Source organism: Ambystoma mexicanum, chromosome 2q (assembly GCF_040938575.1).
Source record: "Ambystoma mexicanum isolate Mex_15411 chromosome 2q, UKY_AmexF1_1, whole genome shotgun sequence".
NCBI classification, from domain to species: Eukaryota; Metazoa; Chordata; class Amphibia; order Caudata; family Ambystomatidae; genus Ambystoma; species Ambystoma mexicanum.
Genome location: NC_090924.1, coordinates 573,594,660 through 573,615,515, shown reverse-complemented (window position 1 = coordinate 573,615,515; position 20,856 = coordinate 573,594,660). Strand labels below are relative to the sequence as shown.

At 42.8% G+C, this 20,856-nt stretch overlaps 1 long non-coding RNA gene across 1 annotated transcript in view; it reads right to left on the bottom strand.

Moving 5' to 3' along the window:
* Nucleotides 1–418: 418 nt before the first annotated feature.
* LOC138569603 (uncharacterized) overlaps nucleotides 419–20,856 on the bottom strand; it is a 358,436-nt gene continuing 337,998 nt past the window's right edge. Inside the window, exon 2 of the long non-coding RNA XR_011303273.1 lies at nucleotides 419–1,549. This is a non-coding gene — a long non-coding RNA (uncharacterized lncRNA). The remainder of the gene's footprint in view (nucleotides 1,550–20,856) is intronic.

The following is a 20,856-nucleotide window of genomic DNA, read 5'->3' as shown; positions in this document are numbered from 1 at the left end:
AACATTGCAGGCCTTCCTCACAAATTAAAAGATCCTGATTGATTCACTTTTTTTTTTTTATCAGATTATGATATACAACCCTTTGCAAGAAACCTGGCCTTTGTATGTGTTTTACATAGAAGGTTTCTACCTGCCCAGCCCCTCGTGGTCATTCTAAAGGATGCCTTCTGATTAAATACCAGAGTACAGGGATGAGCAGTGGTTTAATCACCTCCTCATCACCACACTACTATAAAACCTGCAGTGACCCCAATCATGAAGGTGAAACATTTGCAGCCCAAAAGATATATGTACTTTGCCTGTGTGGTAGTGCAGACCGAGTGCAGTCTATATCTTCTGGAGGGGTGTGAGCTAATAACAGTAGCAACCCAAACAGCAATAGTACATAGACTCCAAAGTAAAGTATGCACAATCAAGGTTCTGAAATAAATAGAAACTTTTAATAAAACAATACAATGGCAAATTACTAAAATCACAAGCAAAACTAACTCCTTTAAAGAAATACAGTCCATTCAGGCTGTTGTAGAATGGCACTCTTTGGTAGATGAGCAAAGATGTTCAGGTTCTCAACTGGCAAAGGGTTGAATACAATATATTTTAAGAAAATTAATAGAATGAGGGATAAAAGTCATCATGGTCCCAAACGTGGACTAGGAGCACATTATCCTATGCTTGTCTTTGGGGCTCAACAACATTAAGGCAGGATTTTCAGCATCGAACCAGGAGTCTAGACACATTCGCTGTCTGTTTGAATTCGAATCGTAGATCTCCAGCGGCAAGCCTCAATGATGTGATGCTGTTTGGCAGCAGTATCGTCTTGTGGTTTGGTGACGCTGTGACTGGCTCGTTTGGCTCAACAGGGTGTCGGGGCACTTCATCAGCACTGGCCTGAAGCTGTAAGATGCCAGCCATAAGGCACAGATATCATGTGTAGGCTGTGATGTATTGTACATATTAAAAGGTAGTACCTAACGTTTGTATTGTCATTTTCTAAAGAAATTACTACATTTAAATTTGTACAACTCACCACATTCCCCAAGCAACATAGCAGCAAACATTCTGAAAAACATTTTAAATTACATTTTCTTGTGTTCATTAAAGCCTACACCATGTTGTCTTGTTACATCGATTACATCAGATCTTTGTGCAAGATACAATTCTTATCTAGCATTATTAAAAGGAGAACATTACATTCAGTCAAACATATTTGTCTGTACAACCCCCATCCCTAAGTTTCCGGAGGGGAAAAAAAAATAAACACATGGTTTTCACTGAGATCTATGTTCTTAAGAGTTCCTGTTTACCTTGGGATGAGACTTGGGCTTTTATTTCATCAATTTTATTTTCAAGTCTCTTTTTGCTGAATCATTGATGGGACGTTCCACTGGGCAAAGATTCTTCATCCAAGATCCTCTTTATTTCTTCATTTCATATTGAGGTCTTCCGACTGTCTCACATTACGCTCTTGGATGGTAGCTTATTCTTTTAGCTCAGTGCTGTGTTTCCTATTAGTGAAGGAACAACCTTTTCCACCACCTTTGGTTTCCAGCTTGAAGTGGGGGAGAGACATTGGTTTAGAGTAAGGCATGGATACAGAGTATATTGTTGCTTCCTATTCTCAGTCATACATATGTATTTTATATATTTGAACATTATGATTTCAATAATAGAATCCATGCATCAATCCTTTCAACTAAATATCCATATGTAACATTATGTTGTAAATTGGGGGTGCCGCTACACAGCAATCAATATGGCCGCTCTACGTTAGAACTCCAAATCTCAAGGGTCTCAATTGCCATCATGTGCCCTTTCTAGAATGAAATGTATGATCTGTGCACTGGCAAATCCACATTAAACTGGGCAGGATGTGTCAAGACCTCGAATGGGAGAGGCAGTAGCTGTGATCCGGCCCTGGGATCAGCAGCCTGTGGCGCACTAAGGATGTTAATGCATGGAGCAGCGCAGGCTGATATTCTGCCCTAGCGCTGAGCTTGCAACCCAGCATGGCAGTGGAGCAACTCAGCCATGATGGATGCACTGGTGAGTGGGACCTGCCTAACTTGAGTAGCGATATGGATTGTGGCATCTCGGTAGCCTGCTCAGCGACATCTCCACATGTGGTGCTTAGTGGCCGTGAGTACCTTTACTGCAGCAGCTCCGGATTGTAAGCCAGTGGTGGCTCAGAGCACCATGGGGACTCGCCCAATCTAATGTGGTGCTGCTGTTCATTGCACCCTTGGCCCCCACTGGGCCACCTAGCATTTCCCTTCCTATGGCACCTCAAGCATTTTGGGCTGGCTAGCACATTGCCCGCAGGTCAGCGGCCCTGACTAACCACTCCATGAACCTCCATCACTACTAGAGATGGCCCAAGCCTCATGAGAACCCAGGTTCTGTGGGCTGGCTGGTGTACCGTCAGCCATCTCTGACACCCGGTGCATGCGCTGCCTTGCATAGGGGGCTGCCGCTGGGGGGGGTGGTTCAATCTGCTTAACAGAGACCTGCTGTGGACTCATTTGTACACTTGGAACCGACACTCACTCAGCACCACCTCGTGGTGCGAACGCTGGCCAGACCTTGGCGGGCGCCTGCTGCCTCTTCTGTGCACCAAGACATTGTATTGATCATGGACTGCTGGCTCTTGGCCTGGCCATCCATATCCTATTAGTTGGACATGAAATCTGTACAGCAAAATGACAAAAGGAGCACATAAAAAACAAGGAAGCATGAGCAAATTTGCCAAGTCAGTGACAAAGCCACCCAATAAACCTTTTAATATGATGAAAACTGACCCACCCTCATCTCCACTACATACAGCCTGATCTACAAAGGGTAATGGCTTGAATGCAGGAAGCCTTTACTGCTGTGAAGTCAAATTGGATGATATCACGATCACTATTAATTCCCTATACTCAAAGCTAAAGAATGCTGAAACACAGATTGGGCTAGCTGAGGACAATGTTACAAGGATAAAAGCTGATCTCTCTACCCTCACTAAGCAGGTCAAAATGACTCTCAAGAAATGTGATGAACTAGAATCAAGGTTGCACTGTTACAACATTCAAATTATGGGGGTTCCTGAGGTGGTCTCTAAGTGAAACAGGGAGGAATGTGTTGAGGACACACTCCTATCTATCCTGCATATCCCCAAGTTGTAAGACAACTTCATATTGGAAGGGGCCCACAGACCGCTCGCTCCATAGCCGAAACCTGATGCAGCACCAAAGCAAATTATTGCGAGGCTCCTAAACTAGCTAAAGGGATTGGGATGCTATTTTGTGGGCCGCTAGAGAAAGGGGCGGCCTTCATCTTGAATTCAACAGGGTGCACATATACCCAGACTTCTCTGTGGCCATCCAATTGCAGCAGAAAACATTTCTCAGAGTCAAGAAACCTCTGCGTGAACGAGATGTCAATTACTCTGTGCTATATCCTGCCAAACAAAGGTTTGAATTTCAGAACAAAACGTAGTTTTTCACAACGCCGTTTGATGCTATTGCATTTATTGAAGCCAATGTTGTGCCCTAGTAGCTCCTGACCACTAGCCCCCTAAACTCACACTTTGTTGAAATGTGGCTAGTTGAAAAGCCTTTTGCAATTGTTTGACACAGTCATCCAGACTATAATGTCACGTCTCCTTATTTTGGTCACTTCAGATGAGATTGGGCGATTCTGATTAGACACTGAGTGATTATAATAATAATAATACTTTAATGTGATATAGATTGAAAATTCAAACTTTACACATATTACTTTTACATAATCAAAATACAAAAATTAAATTATACAATTTATGCAATTATATAAGTTTAAAAAGATAAGAAAAATCAGGAATATACAAAAGGGAACTTCATAATAAAAATAAAAACATTCTAAATCATTTCAGTCATTTAAATCAGGATGTCCATCACTTTTTCAATCTGGAGCCATACATTATATAATGCAATAAAAAGATGCATGTTTGCTGTATTGGTACAGTATAACCAAAATTGATTTTCCGGTATGGATCCCAGATTATGGGCAAATTCTCCTAAGTATTTAACAATTGTGGGTCTCATTATAATGCATTCAGTTAATAGATGCTTGGGTGTCTCCAGACTTTCAGGTAGGTTACATATACGACATATTCGTTCAACAATTGAGATCTTTTCCCTAGGTCCCACATTACACAGGGTCGGAAGTTGCTCCAGACGTAAGAGAATAATAAACCGTCTTAGCCTTGTGGAAGGGCATAGGTACAAATATGCCTGAGGTTTCATAAAGTTGTAGAGTCGATACTTTACAAAGGCACAAGACTTTAGACACCCTAGATGAGAAAAGTTCTCTAACCAATCCCAGAGATCTATCTTTTTCCCCAGTGCTGTCATGACCTCTTGGGAAATAGATGTCCCTCTGTCTGTCCAGCCAATATCTCTCAGAAATTGAGTCATACTTTTCTGAAGAGGAGAGGTAGTATCTTTTTTACTTATTTCTATCTGCATGGTAACCAATATAGGGTTCAGATAACTATTCTTCATCTTGAGATAAAGGCCCGCCCTCTTTTTCAGTACCATTGCTTTAAGTGAGGGTAAACCCAACTCCAGGCTTATGAGGGCCATAGGAACACTAGGGGATAACCCCAGAATGCGTCGCCAAAATTTTCCCTCCACCACTTGCAGCCAGGCTAAATCAGAAGAGGTTAGTGCTTCCAGGCCATACGTAATCATAGGCGCAAACACGTGTATATACAGGTGTCTCGTCCCCCATAATGTAAAACCAGCTTGCCTCCTGGTAAATGACGCAATTAAAGCTGTAACTTGCTGCGCCCTAGTTCTCCTATTTTGTCTACAGAGAGAGTAATCACCCCATGGTTCAATTTCAACTCCTAAATATCGATAGGAAGGGGAATAGAATATATTATTATTCTGCACCCAAAGCTCAACACGAGAGACTTTTTTCTTCGTGAATCTAATCACTTTGGTCTTGTCTAAGTTAACAGTTAACCCATTGATCTTTGCATACTCCCATAGTGCTACCGCTGAGCGCCTAATACCAGCAATAGTGTTGTCGAAAATGACCAGATCATCTGCATATGCCAGTACTGCACATGTTGTATCTCCTACTTTAGGTGGGCAGTTATTCACTTCGGCCACCACTATTGGGATATCGTATACGTACAGATTGTATACCAGTGGAGCAGTTACACATCCCTGTTTTGCCCCCCTATCTTGTCTCACTTGTCTAGTCAAGGATCCTTCTTGATTTAGTCTGAGGCACACCATGGTGTTATAGTGCAGCTGTCTTAAGCAGTACAGCAGACTAGGCGGGCAGCCCTTAACTTCCAGCTTTTTCCACAGCCTGGCTCTAGGTATAGAATCGAATGCTGCCTTAAAGTCAATATATAGGGCGTATAACAGGGGCTGTCCTTTGGTAAGTGCCCGAGTTCGTAATGTGTCCATCACCCACAGATTATGCGTGGTAGAGAATCCACGCTGGAATCCACATTGGAACCTACTAAGAATATTAGTCTGTTCAGCCCAATTCTGTAATTCTGTAATTCCGTGAGCAATAAAGCCGCAAAAAAGCATTCGTGATGCTAAGAGAAGGTTAAGAGCAGAATTACGGGGGTAATTTGGGGTGCGCTTGCACACTAACACAGTTAATGGATTGTTGAGGGTGGGAGGGTGCAGAGTCAAAGAGAAAACTCGTACTTGGCTGTTCATATTGGTTTTTGACTCATGTACAGATGTCTCATTCTATGAAAACACCATTATCTGTACTGCTGTGGGGAACGTCACATATATGTCAATGTATGGGCTTTAGATGGCAGCTATGGTGAACTGTATGAGCTGGGACATCCAGAGGATGAGTACTCCTATAACGATTCTGAAACTGCTACCTCATGCCAAACATCATGGTGCAAAACTACTCTTTCTGCAGGAAACCCATGTGTTGGATAGGCTCAATATGAGTTTTGCTAGAACCTAGGATAAACATAAATACTACACGTTCTACTCCTCTTAATTGAGAGGGGTGCTGATAATTGTCGACAAATCTCTAATGTTACAACATAGGAAGACACATGGTGATGCCCTATGTTGATACATTAGTGTGTATGGTTGGATGATGGGCAGGGAAATCCTATTGTTCAGTACATATGGGCCAAATATAGATGACCAAACGCAATGGAGATATGTGATACTTGCCAAATGGTACCAATACTATGGGGAGGAGATTTTAATATGATTGTGAATATCTTGAAAGGCGGTACACGTACTAAGCCCATGTCCTTAACTAAGGCAGCCCACATGATACAAACCTGGATGCAAAAGCTGGAATTTTGGGATGTGTGGTGTGAGTTGCACCCTGGAAGCCGTTAATACACATTCTACTCATCAGTTCACAATTCATTCTCTATGATAGATCTGTGGTTGATCTCCTTCACACCTATGAGCAACATAGCCAGAGCACAGATACGCCCCAGAACTTACTCAGACTACTCACCGCATAGGAATCAGCTGCCCGACTGCTGCAGTGGACCACGTGGCAGGAGCCAGTGTGCCTGCAGCATTTGGAACTCAAGGTAAGCACATAGCTCTCAACTCACCCGCTTGTGGCCTCACTACTGACCCCAAAACTATAGTTAACTTTCTGATTATATACAGATCACTGAATAATGCCAACCATCCTAAAACTGACATCTCCCATCTCATCACTGCCCCCTCCTCAAGCCTAACACACATGTATCATCCTAGGTGACATAAACCTCGTATTCAATGACATACTGAGACACCAATCCAGATAGCATCTCTGCCACCTACCGTAACTGTCTAAATGAAACCATTAACACAGGAGCCCTGCTCATGTCTGAAATACCCTGCTTGGCCAAACGCTGCAACTTTTGGTTTAATGAAGAGCTCATTGTTCTTCGACGACACAAAAGAGCATTGAAGCACACACACAAAAATTCTCCAACCATGGACACGACAAATGCATATCTGGCAGCCAACAAAAACTACAAAACAGCCATCATTGCCCACAAAGCAAATAATTATTCTCCATTCTTAGAGAACTAGAAGCCCCTATCCCTTCCACCATCCCTACTAAATCAAGCACAACTCGGTACACCACTATCCAGAATACACTAGTGTCAAAAATCACTACAGTACAAGACAAAATATTTTCGAAAAGGAAATGAATGGCCGGTAAAAGTATTCCTTCCCTGGCACCCATCATCTTGGCCAATAAAACAGTTCCCCAATTCAATTTCACAACTGTCGCCCAAGACCAAGTTCTGAATGCTATGTCCATGCTGGAACCATTTAACTGCAAAGATGACAGCTTTCCAGCTCGACTTGTCAAACTCTGCACCCCCACACTAGCCCCCATCATCACCAATTTCATCAATGTTTCATTCACCACTAATTTGGTTCCCACTAGTATCAAAGAAACCTGGGTCACCCCTCCCTTGACCCCGGTATTCCCGCCAACTATAGACCCATTACTACAGTTACATTCCTAATAAAAATAATTGACAAAATTGCCTTTTCTCAAGTCCAACAATACCTAGAAGGCCACCAGCTGTTTGGGGCCAGACAGTCAGGCTTCTGGCCCAAGCACAGCACAGAAACAGCTCTACTGGACCTGGAAATCCGGATGGACCTCATAAGAGACTCAGGTAAACTGTGCATACTCCTACTACTTGATCCATCTGCCGCATTTGATTTGGTGGACAACGTCAAACTATGCAATGTTCTGTCAGAAAACTTCAATTTCTCCACAGATCCCACCTCATGGGTTAAGTCATTCCTATTGGATCATACATCTAGAGTCTCCATTGGCAAAGAGGCAGCCAACCCTATTCCAGAACCTATGGGGGTTCCTCAGTGGTCATGTCTATCTCCCACTCTATATAATGCCTACACTAAGCTCCTTTTTGCAGCTCTTGATACCATGGGAGTCAGCTACACTAACTTCACTGACAATACCCAGAACCTCGTCCCCATCACGGGTGACTATGAACAAGAGAAAGCAATAAGAATTACGCCATCTTACAAAACTGGATGTCCTCAAACAGTCTATGCCTCAATGATGAAAAAAATGAGATCCTCATTGTTGGCTCCTCCATCCGATTAAAAATCCTTCACCCTGACTATGCTACCATAACCATTGATGGAACGCCCATCCCAGTTCTCAATCAGGTCAAAACACTGGGAGTCTTAGATTCTAACCTAACTATGACCAAACCCATTAGTGCACTTCCATCATCCACAGCCTACACAGACAAACTCATTGCAACCGGCCGCCAAATTCTTACCCCAAAAAACAGACTCACTCTAGCAAGAGCTCTAATGCTGTCAAATCTAGATTATTGCAATATCCTTCTGCTAGGCACCACTAATATTAACCTAGTCAAATTTCAATTACTCCAAAACAAAGCCTTAAAGGCTGCCTATGGTTGCAAAACAAAAGACCATATCTCTCACATCAGGAGAGAAGCCCACTGACTCCCCATCCAAGTCAGAATCCTCTTCAAGACCCTCATCTCACAAGCAAATATATTTTCAAGGATGCCCCAGCATACCTCAACAGTAGTGTCACCCAAAAAGGTCCACTAAATCCCTCAGATCGGGTTCCAGAACACAACTATTCATCCCCAGATTCAAGACTGCTAGGGCCAGTGGTGCCAGCAAAGTTGTAGAACACCCTGCCTATGCACATCAGAACTGAGCCCTCCCACCAGTGCTTTAAGAGCCTCATCAAAACATGGGTATTCAACAAATACTAATCAGTCCCATTAATCCATGCAGGTTTGTGTCGCTATTGCAACTTTACAAACTGTTATATATTGTCTGCTAACTAATCCTGCACCTTATCCTGCCTGTAATGTAACTTCAACTGTAAGCAGATATGCATTCCTATGTAACCTACACCATGATACCTCAGGGTTTGGGCGTGTAATAACTGCTATAAATAAATAAAATAAATAAATATAATATTTGAAGCTAACAATCGGGAAAACATAAAAAGTTGTTTTAATCCAATACTGGTACAGTTGACACAGCGGGCTCATTATGGCAAGATTATAACACATTTTTTTAAGGGAAATAGCCATGTCCACTGAGTTTGGAGTCCTAAAAGTAATTAGGAGAGACATTAAAGAATGTAATAGAGAAATCCAGCTACTGGAGCAAGAACTGTTGACTGATCCCTCTACTGAATCCTACACATGAGTTAAAGTGGTGGTTGATACATGTAATCAGAACACGGAAAGAGAGCTGACATTTTTCACAGCCCCAGCATCTACTTGTCGGTACAGTGAAGGGGATATATGAGGGCGATTGCTGGCTAGGTTAGCACAGCATGTTCTAGGTTGTTATTTCCTCCCTTCTACCCCTCCCTTGCATCGGTGTGCCCTGAAACACTTGTATATGGGCGCGATATAAATAAACGATCATATCATAACAGGATAGGGGGAACAACTGTATTCCCTAATTAAGAATGACATGGGTCACACAGTATACATGAGCAAAGAATTCAATGCAATATTCAGTGATTTGTATGCTACATTATATGGACAACTGGACACATGAGGGACATTGATGGCTTACTAAATGAAATTCCCTAAATCCATGATATCCGCACAAAACTTGACCAGACAATTATCGTTGATTAGGTGATCAGAGCAATTTATGACTTGTCCTCAGGAAAGGTGGTGGGATGTGATGGCCTGAATGCTGAGCTCTATAAGCAAAATAAACTCACTCTCAGCCCTCTACTCCTCAAGGTGTGAGAAGAGGCATTAGAAAAACAGATACTACCCATGCGAGAGGCTGTCATTACAGTATAACTAAAATCTAAGAAGCCAGCAGAGGAATGTGGTTCCTATAGACCACTGTCCTTGTTTAACACAGATTCTAAGGGGTTCACCAAAATACATGCTAATAGGTTGATGCCAATCATGGGACATATAATCCATCCGGAACAATCCAGATTTATTTTGAGGCGATCAACTGCCTTCGATATAAGGAGACATTTTTATTATAATGGCAGAAATTGACCGACAGTGAAGAAAATTGAGGCCACATTGGCTATACAGACAGCCTTTGACTCTGTCTCCTTGTAATGTATATACATTGTATTTGCTCAATGTAGTTTTGGACCCAGAAACATTAATTATGTTCAACTACTCTATACCTCCCCAACTGCAAGAGTCTTCACTAATGTTGAATTAACTTAATCCCATTGCAATTGAAACAGGCACACGTCAGAACTGCGCCCTACACAAACTCCTGTTTGCAATAATTACTGAATCATTCACAGACCTTATAAGATACAAACATGGGCACAAAGGCATCAGGATAGCAGGAATTCTTGAGCTCACACATTTAAATGCAGAATACGTAATATTGTTCATGAAGACCCCTCAGGATAGCCTTGATCCCATAATGCAGGACATTATACGATTTGGAAATTACTCAGGCCTGCATATAAAACGTAGCAAGTCCGAGTTGTTCTCGCTGACTGAATGACCATAAAACCACCAAATGGAATAGTTTACCTGGTCCCCAAATAACATGAAATCCCTAGGTGTAAAGATATCCAGGAACTTCACATCATTATAGAGCGATAACAACGGAGACTGCTTACTTACTTAACTACCAAATTACAAAGCTGGTTGTGCCTCCAAATATGTATAGCAGGCGACACTGCTCTATTGAAAATGGTTACAGTACAAAAACTGTTATGTTTCTCCAAAATAAACCAATTTGGCCTGGATGACAATTCTTCAAAGAATTGGATTTAGCAATCCTGACGTACATGTAGCAGTCCGGAGCTGTACGCCTAAAGTGGTCAGACCTTACAAAACCATATGAAAAGGGTGGCTTTGCAGCCCCTAATTTCCAACTATACTCTATGGTGGCACAAGCCCCGTATGCATGATATTGGTTCCTAGAGGATACCCAATACCCACATATCAGGATTGAGACGCATGCAGCTCAGAGCAACAATATGAGGTCTCTGGTACTTACCCTCAGCTTCTCCGATGAAAGTCAGTTTGGCCAAGTTAAGGCCACACTCCTAGCATGGGGAAGAATTCTGAGTCTGACAGTCTCAAAGCGACCATACTGCAGAGATATACCCCTCTGGAACTGTCTTCATCTTCCACTCACCAGAGATGCAGCAATAGTTGGGAACTATGCCAGGCGAGTATATAGGACAGTGTGTGATGTGTACACAAATGGTTATTTTATATATAAACAGGGTACACCAATGACTCTTCACCACAAAGCACTTCTTTGGTTGCAATACTACAGATTACATGCTGCATTTCAGACAATATGGCTGTCATTCCCAGCAGAACCAAAAGTACACACTTGCCTGTCATATATAGTTCAAGCGGGGGGTGTCAGAAAATCATATCCACCTCATATTTACTAATCCTCAACTAAATACCCAATAAATTATCCAGAAACAGTACCAAGTGGGCCAGATAGCTCAACACTGAATTAACAGATGACATGTGGCAAGAAAAACATATATTTTAGACTCATTCAACTTAAGATTCTGAATAGATGTCACTATACCTCTAGTAGACTATGATTGCTTACAAGCAACTACAAAGGCACCTGCCATAAATGTGGGGAAGATAATGCCACATGCATACACGTTATGGGCCTGACATAAATTAGGCAAATTATGGACCAACGTATGGTCCACGTTGGAGGCAAATGAGGGGTTACACATTCACCCCAATCACAGCACATATCTATTTAGTGTTTTCCATCAAATATCCTGTAGTACCTACAAGTTCCTGAACCTGTTTAATATTGGCTAAAGGTTGTATTTTACATGATTGAACACGCCGGCCCCAAGCAAAGATGAATGGATGAAAGACGTTCTGTGGGCTAAGAAGAACTGTTGTTGGCAATGTCACCTTTTACTAATTGCCCAAATGTCTACTTGTAGGATTTACCTGTTCGCCCTAAATCCAACCCAAAATTAAATTGTGGCAGTGATCTACTAATTAGGTGTGTACACCTAGACCTATCCTGCGGTGATGAGCTTTGTTGCACTCTATTCAGAAACAGATTAATTAGTGGTTTTTATGTCTTCATGTGATGTAATACTGTATGCTTTCTAACGTTCTATATTGCTCTTATGACTTCTATATATTGCCAAGTAGGTAAATAAAAGTTATAAAATAATTGATAAAAAAATGTACATTCCCTTTCAATGTTCTTTTTGTTCCTTTTCACATCCTTTTAACATTCCTCTATTTATCAGAGAAATGAACAAGTGATCACAGGTCTTCATGTAGTTAATACGTACCCAGCACTCTTCTGTCTGATTCCTTTTTGGTATTTTAATTTTGTAGGCAACTGAAGATTCTTAAAGTCATACTATATCTTAATACTGACCATTTGACCACACATTTGTAATGCATGGGTGATGCATGTTGGAGGTCTTTTGCAAGATATTCCTGAGTGGCAGAGCCATTCATCAATGTATGTTGCTGTGTTTGGTATAACAGATGATGGGTCAATATATTATGTTTGGCAATGATGAGTTCAAAAGGCCACATTAAGTGGCTGAAGTAGGGGTGGATCTCAGAGGCATCAGAACCTGTGTTAAGACCCAAGTCCAGAATCTAGCACAAGCATCTTTAAAACTCTCAACATTGTTTTGTTATATCACTCTCTTCGTTCACCTTATTGTTACCAGCTAGGGGCCGGGTGATAGGCAATGTTTAGCACACAAGGATAGACAACTATTCACAAACCAAATGAAGGCAGGAAACTAAAACAGGCCACAGCAACACTGCCATTATCACACATTTTGACAACCTGTTAAAAAATGGCCGCAATTGCCAAATATTCAACAAGGACCAAAAAGATTTTTTTTTCTCCAGAGCACAGCATTCCTACCAAATAGGTCTAGCATGTCAAACAGACGCAGCCCCACCATATATACCACCACCACCACCCTCAAAGAAGTTGGCAATCACACATACAAAAAACTGCTCAAATAATATTAAACAACTAACCAACTCACTTTTCACCCACCTCACTAGACACATGCTCACCAACTAGCTGACTCAAAACAGCTAAATAAAATACTTGTAGTTTAGCAGTGCGGAAAAAGTCAACAGAATTAGCAACACTTTCTCTTCTGCACTACCAAACTTGTAATGATGGCCTTTGCTCCTCCCTAACCAGCCCCACCTTTACAATTTCAGATCCATGTGAGCACCTGGAGACCATACAAAAGGCAGTGGTAGGCTGTACAAATCCCTATTACATAACATTACATAACATCCATGCGGTTGCCAGAGTGCTTTTTTGCACACATAAAAGTTTATTACAACAGTAATAGTGGGCTTTATTCCAAGTGTGGCGGTCTGGAAATAAGAGTGCCAGTGGCACCTTCCGGCACCCTTTCCGGACTGCCAAACACCAATTCTGCCTTCCTGGGCTGTTGCGCCCAGCATGTCTGACATGCCAGGGGGCAAAGGCCCCGGTAGGCGGAGTTGTCACGGAAGCACCGCCACCGTTGGAAATGTTGTTGGTGCTTCTGTGTCCCCATTCCCATAGAGTCCTATTGGACTCCATGGGGATGGGGACTTACACTATCCGCTGCATGATATCCCAGGCCACCGGGACTTTTAATTTCCCGGTGGCACCAGGATATTAGGCGCCTGAAACAGTTGCATGAGTTTGCCGGCAAACCGCTGGTAGCACAGGCGTTTTACCACCAAACTCGCAATGAGGCCCAATGTCTTACTTGCATATTAAACATCCTTTTTAACCTGGCCATTTTTCTGATACAACACCACAGATAAACAGCTATTGGAAAATCATATTTTCAGGAAAAACTCCTTTTTGTTAAGTGGACAAGCCAATCGAGGAGCTTGGAAGGAACTTATGTTCTGTTGTTGACAAGATGGCATTGACAAAAAAGACACTGGGCCTCATTACGAGTACAGCGGTAGGGGGTTAACAGAACCGGTAAGGATGCCAGTGCCGTTAACCCCCTACTGCCACATTCCGAGGTCCCTTAACGGGTCCCGCTAAGGGCGGCTAGTTTTAGCGAGAGCTGCTGAGGGACCAAGGAGCTAATAACGGGCCTGCTATTTGTGTGCCCATTATTAGCTCCTTCCCCATTCCCATTGAGCCCTATTGCGGCTCAAATGGGAATGGGGAATGGTATTCAGAATGGGGACTTACTGTGTCCGCCAAGGTCGGAATGTCCCGGTAAGTCTCCATTCCGACACCACGGACCCGGACACGGGTTTGGAGGCAGCCACGTTGCTATTAGCACCATGGCTACCTTCAAACTCGTAATGTCCCCCCCACTGTCCTTTTTCCACAAAGACATGACACAAGTACCAAACAAACTCTGGACCAGTAGTCCTTATGATGTTGCCTGCTGAAAGGAGTAGGAGCAGTACAAATGAAATTGAAGCCAGGAGCGATCTTACCAAGAGTAAGAGAGTACTACATGTCAGAAGAAGCCAACAAGGGCATGTACGAAACAATTTCAGCACTACTGAAACAAGGAACATTGGTGCCATCCGAAACCCCATTGAACACACCGGTGTACCCAGTGAAAAAATCGAGATGCAGGGTTGTGGAAATGTATCCAGGATTTGCAACCCTGTACAATATTGTTGAATCTGAGTTTCCATTGGTCCCGAACCCAGCCACGATGCTGTGTAACTTTCCATCTAAAGCAGTGTTTCACAGTAATAGACTTAAGGAATGCATTCTTCTCGATCCCCCTGCATGAGGAATCACAAGACCTGATTTCATTTTTGTACCAAAAGAAAAAGTAGAAACACACTTGTTCACCACAGCGGTACTGTGAGTCCCCATCAGTATTCAATCGGGTCCTCCACTTGGACTTAGGGAATCTACACCTAAAAAGCATTATAATTCAATATGTAGATGACATTTTGGTGTGAAGTGAAACCGAAGAGCAGTGTAGACATTACTCAGCACAGCTGATGACAATCTTGGCAGGCAAGGGGTACAAGGTAGACAAGGAAAAGCAACAATATTGCCAGGAGGAGGTTTTGTATATTGGACAATTAATATCACAAGATGGGTGGAATGTGACCCCTGAAAGAGCAGAGGTGATTACGAAAACACCACAGCCATAGACAATAAAGGAGATGCAACAGTTTTTGGGCCTATGAAACTAATTCAGGACATGGGTCTTTGACTACAGCAATTATGTTAGGCCCTTGCTGAAGTGACTCAAGGAAGCCCACAAGGACAACAGACACATAGGGCCTCATTACGAGGTGGGCGGTACGGGTTTAACAGCGCCGGTAATGGTGCCAGAGCCGTTAACCCTCTACCTCCCTATTACGAGGTCTTCTTGCGGTACCTGGTAAGGACGCCTGGTAAAACCAGGGGGCCTTAGTGTGTCCCGCGATTTGACCAGGATGCAAACAACCGGCTCGTTATTAACGGGGCTGTTGTTTGCATCCTCCCCATTCCAATTGAGCCCTATGGTCCGGGTTCCCTGAATGGGGAAATACCGGGCCTTCCAAGGTCAGAATGGCCCGGTATTTCCCCATTCAGGGAACCCGGACCCGAGTTTGGGGGCAGCCATGCCCTTATTAAGGGTGTGGCTACCTCCAAACTCGTAATGAGGCCCATAGTTTGAATCGAAGAGATGATGGGAGTCTTTGATGAATTAAAGAGGGCAATATGCTCTGCACAGGTTGTGGGGATCCCGGATTATGGTGCAGAATTGTTCCTGTTTGCTCACTCAAATGGTATGGTAACAACAGCAGTACTCACAAAGAAGACTCAAGGACATCATTTAGGGGTCACCTTGTGGTCTCCAATGCTTCCTCTGTGGTCTCCCTTGCTACCCCATTGTGCCTCTTTGTTTCTTGAGTGGGTGCCTTTCTTGTGCAGGCTTCTTAAAAAATCAGGGTGAACACTTTGAGTAGTGACCCTAAATAAAAAAGAATAGGAATAACAAATAATTTGTCTTCTGGAATTCTAAACAATTATTGCTTGACTCATTAAAGTTTTATTTCAGGCACACTTCAGGGGATGAGTCCCTGATTTGTTCTGTTCTTAAACACCTCAAGTTCACAATGCAGACAAAATCCTCCAAAACACATTTAGAGGAGGATAAGCATCCATTTCGGACTATGGGCCTCATTACACGGATGGCGGTAAGGATTTACCGGTACCGGTAAAATACCGGTACCGGTAAATCCTTACCGCCTTACTACGAGGTCCCTTTGCGGGTTGGGGGATTTAACACCTGCTTTTTGCAGGTGTTAAAAACCAACCCGCAAAGGGACCCAGGGAGCTAATTACGGTATCGCAATTTGCGGTACCGTAATTAGCGCCTTCCCCATTCCCATTGAGCCCTATGGGGCAAAAATGGGAATGGGGAAGGGCAATGGCGGAAGGGGGAATTACCGCCCCGCCAACCTTGGAATGGGGCGGTAATTCCCCTTTCCGCCAAGGCGATGCCGGTATTTTACCGGCATGAACCGTGGCGCTAATAGCGCCATGGTTCTCCGCCATCCGTGTAAGTGGAAGTTGCAGTGGCCTCAAGTAATAATGTCCCAATACATAATGTCCCCATACATAATGTCACCAGCAAAAGTCATTGGCAACAATATATATGGTGATATTATGTATGGGGATTGCTTGCAGGGATATCCCCTGCTCCCATTTAAAAAAAAAATAATAATACAGGGTTTGCGGGGGTGTCCCCTGCATGTTCAATATAATAATGTCCCCGCACAAAACTATGACTTCTTTGACAGGGGCCATTTTTGCAGGGACATTATTACATGGAACCGTTGCAGTTATAGCATGTTTATTCTGCCGATACATATGGTGATCCATTTTTGTATGAAGTTTATATCAAGTTACATTCATATTGTAACCATATTTTTCATAGTGTACGTAGAAACAATGCTAGGTGTAACCACTTCCTGTTTTGTCAAGGGGTAAATGGTTGTGTTCCATCACTTTCCGTGATGTCACTTCGGGGTGGGATCAAATTACATCACTTACTGGGATGTCATCAGAGGTCAAGTGTCATTTGATATCACTTCCGTGACCCTGGGCATTTTGGTGACATGACATCCCTGAGAAGAATACCCTAGGACACAAACCACTGGCCTATTACAGCAGCCTTTTAGACCCAGTATTAAAAGGCCATTACCCCTGCAAACAATTGCTGGTTACTGCATCTTTTGCAATTGAGAAATCAACACCTATCACAATGGGCTGTGGATTAATATAGTATGTGGAACATGTCCTGTTTGCAATTCTTGAAAAACCAAAAAGCACGCTAATGACTCAAAGAGCATCTGGGGATGAAGTGATTATATCAAACCCCGCAATCAATATCAGGTGTAGGGTGGTAAACCCAGCAGCATTTATAGCAGAACCAGTGGAAAAATGAGATCACCTACATGACTGCACCAAATACACAGAACATTATGATAGCATACCCTATGTTAGAGAAAACACCCTCAGAGGGGGGGAAGCTCTCTTTATTGATGGGTCATCATCTATAAGGTTCAGTTGAAAGACATACTGGGACTGCAGTGATAAAACTGAATCAAAATGGCATCTTTGCAGTAACGGCAAGTGAGAGATTGCCTTTACATTTTTCAGCGCAAGCAGCAGAATTAATAGTGCTCATTGCAACCATCGAAATGCATTAGGATGAGGAAATAAAAGTGTATTACGACTGCCTATGTGACGTCAACAGGACATGTTGGTTTGTCATGTTAGAAGAGGTGGGGCTTCCTACGAGCAGACAGCACACAGCATTATGCGTTATTGGCTAGGTGCGGCATTATCCGTTATTGGCTAGACTCATAGATGCACTACAGCTACAATTGGCCACCACTGTGGTGAAATCTGCAGCCCATACTAGAGGAAGATACATCATTTCCCACAGCAAACAAAGCTGTGGACACAGAGGCTACGAAAACAGCATATCTCCCCAAAATCTCAAAATTTAACACACCACCTAACGAGTTTCCGAGAATACGTAGCATGATATTGAGACTTTAACCCCTTAACTGCTGAGGTTTCCCTCCCAGTGCTGAGCCCTTTTTTGGAGGTTTGGGTATGTCACTGTTTAATCCCTTGTAACTTTTTTTACATGAGATATATCAGCCAAATTGGGCCCTTTTCTTTCCATGTGTGGGCGGTCATAACGCCACCACGAAACCAAGTTTGCTGTATGGGGATGAGATAGAATAACAGAAAAGAGAACACATTTTGTGTTTTTTCAGAAAATGCCAATAAAATTATGTACAAAAAAGCCTGTGGTTTTTTCCATGTAAGTTCTAGGAAAACATGGTTTGCTGTTCTGAATTCACAATTTCCCAAACTTTCAAGAACAGGTTTTATGCAATCAGTTTTGTGAGAGGTAGGTAATCTTTTTCTATTTTTTCAATAGAGCATGCTTGGACGGAATTGAAGAGAAGGGTAGGAAAGGTGAATGGGAAGACAGAAAGGCATACATTTCTGAAAAATAGAGAATATTCCAAATGTAGGAAGGGGCAATATGCACAGGTCAAGCAACAACTATCTAGGTAAAATTCCCATAGTTTGGTAAAAAATTGGAAAAATGACAGAAAAAAAGGTATGTGTTGGTCATGTTTGAACATGTAAGATAATGGCATCTGTGAATATTGAGAAAAGCAATGCAGCGCTACATTACCCCGACTCTTTTAGTTAGGAAATCACACATTTTTCATAATGTTTAACAAAACAGCAATTCCACAAGCCAAAAACTGTGTTATGGTAAAAAGGATGTTTATGCTAATGGCCTAAACAGACATACTTAGCATTTTAAATTAAGGAAAACAAATGTTGTGAGGAATACATTTTTGGAAAGAGCGCAGGCAGACCTTTTGAAGGATAAGTGACGTATGCATTTTACAAAAGCGTACAGTGCCTAAAGCAGTGACTAAATGTAGGTTTTATTTGGGAAATGAAAGGGTTGTGTTACAAAGTGCAGTAACAAATGTATGAAAATGTTATCAAAATTAAGAGAAAACAACAAATGTCCTACCTTCCCACATTCCCACAGGTGTCCCAAACTAAAACGGTAAATCACATGGGTGGCCACAAAGGGAAAAAGTCAAAACCACTGGTACATCAATTGCCCTGGGGAAGACTGGACTTGGATTTGTGGACAAGCCACAGATTTGGACTTGGAGTCTAACAGCCACCAAGGAAAATGGGGAACCCCATGCATTTCTGAAAAGAAGACACCCGTGGGAATCCAAAGAGTCTGACTTTCACGAATCGCCATAGAATGAAGATTGCCCAGACTGATAGCGCAGTTTAGTCGTGATTCCATTAAAGACAAGGAGGCGAGTATTATGCTTATTCTTCTTTATTACTGCCCCAGCTTATCCGCAAAGTCCAGCATTTAGGGGGGAAAACACAATTTTCAGACATTTGCCACCAGGAAACCACAGAAACACACTGGCAACAACACATGTCCTACCTTCCCACATTCCCATAGGTGTCCCGACCCAAACAGTACCTCATATGTGTGAGTGCACCTACCTCGGCGCAAAGGGAAAAGGCTAAATCACTGTTACACCAAACGCCCTGGGGAAGACTGGATTTGGCTTTATGGACAACCCACAGATTTGGGTTTAGGATTTTGCCCCTATACTACTTAAGATCATCAAGGTGACAATCACACCCTTAGTAAAGAAGGTGGGGCTAGATCCAAAGGACCCAGGGAATCTACGACCCATAACAAACACCAATTTTATCCTGAACACACTGGACAAATTGGCTACCCAGCAATTACAGGCCCACGTGGAAACTCAAGAATCCCTACACCATCGGCAATCGGGTTTCAGAGCTGCTCATAGCACAAACAGCCATGTTGGACCTTCAAAATCATTTGCTGGGCCTCATGGACAAAGGGAAAATGGGGATTTTGATGTTATTAGAATTAAGTGCGGCTTTCGACCTGGTGGACCACGACCTGCTGGTCAGAGCACTCAGAGACAACATAGGCTGTTGGGACCTGGCCTTGAAGTGGCTGCTTTCTTTTCTTACCAACCGTCAAGCCAGAGTTCACTGGGGTGACAACTTCTCAGACCCCACCGAAATTCTGTTTGGGGTGCCACAGGGTGCGAGCCTTTCACCCATGCTCTTTAATCTATACATGCAAGCACTGTGTGACCTACTGACAGAACTGGAAGTGTTCTTCTGCAATTATGCAGATGATACGCAGCTTATAATAGAGATAGAGGGATCACATCAGAAAGACAGCAAGAAATTAGGCGCAATATATAGCAAAATCGATGAATGGATGCAATCGAACTGGATGTGCCTAAATGACTCAAAAACGGAGCTGATGCTTTTTGGCTCCAGCCGTCAATTGGAAACATTTGGTGGAGAGTATAAAACTTTCCAGATTAAAAAAGCCATCATCACAGTCTCCAGTCAAGTAAAGACGCTGGGTATGATGATGAATTCCTCAGTGAATTCCGAGGCTCAGGCGAATCTCTTAAGTAAGAACAATGCCTATTATCTGTGATTAATGAGGACCATCAGACCGTTCTTGAATGACAACAACATGGCTACCATTGCCAGGGCAGTAGTGCTATCAAGGCTGGACTATGGCAATGCCCTATTGATGGGGGAAGCGCCAAAGACATACATACTTGCCAAGTCATAAAAAATGACGTGGTCAGGATTGTAAAACAACTGGCTAGAAGAGACCCTGTTAACACAGCCAGAGAATCTCTCCACTGGCTCAGAGTCAAAGACAGGATTAAATTTAAAGCCCTTACCTTGGTACACAAATGCCTTTTTGGCAAAGCGCCCCACTATTTGA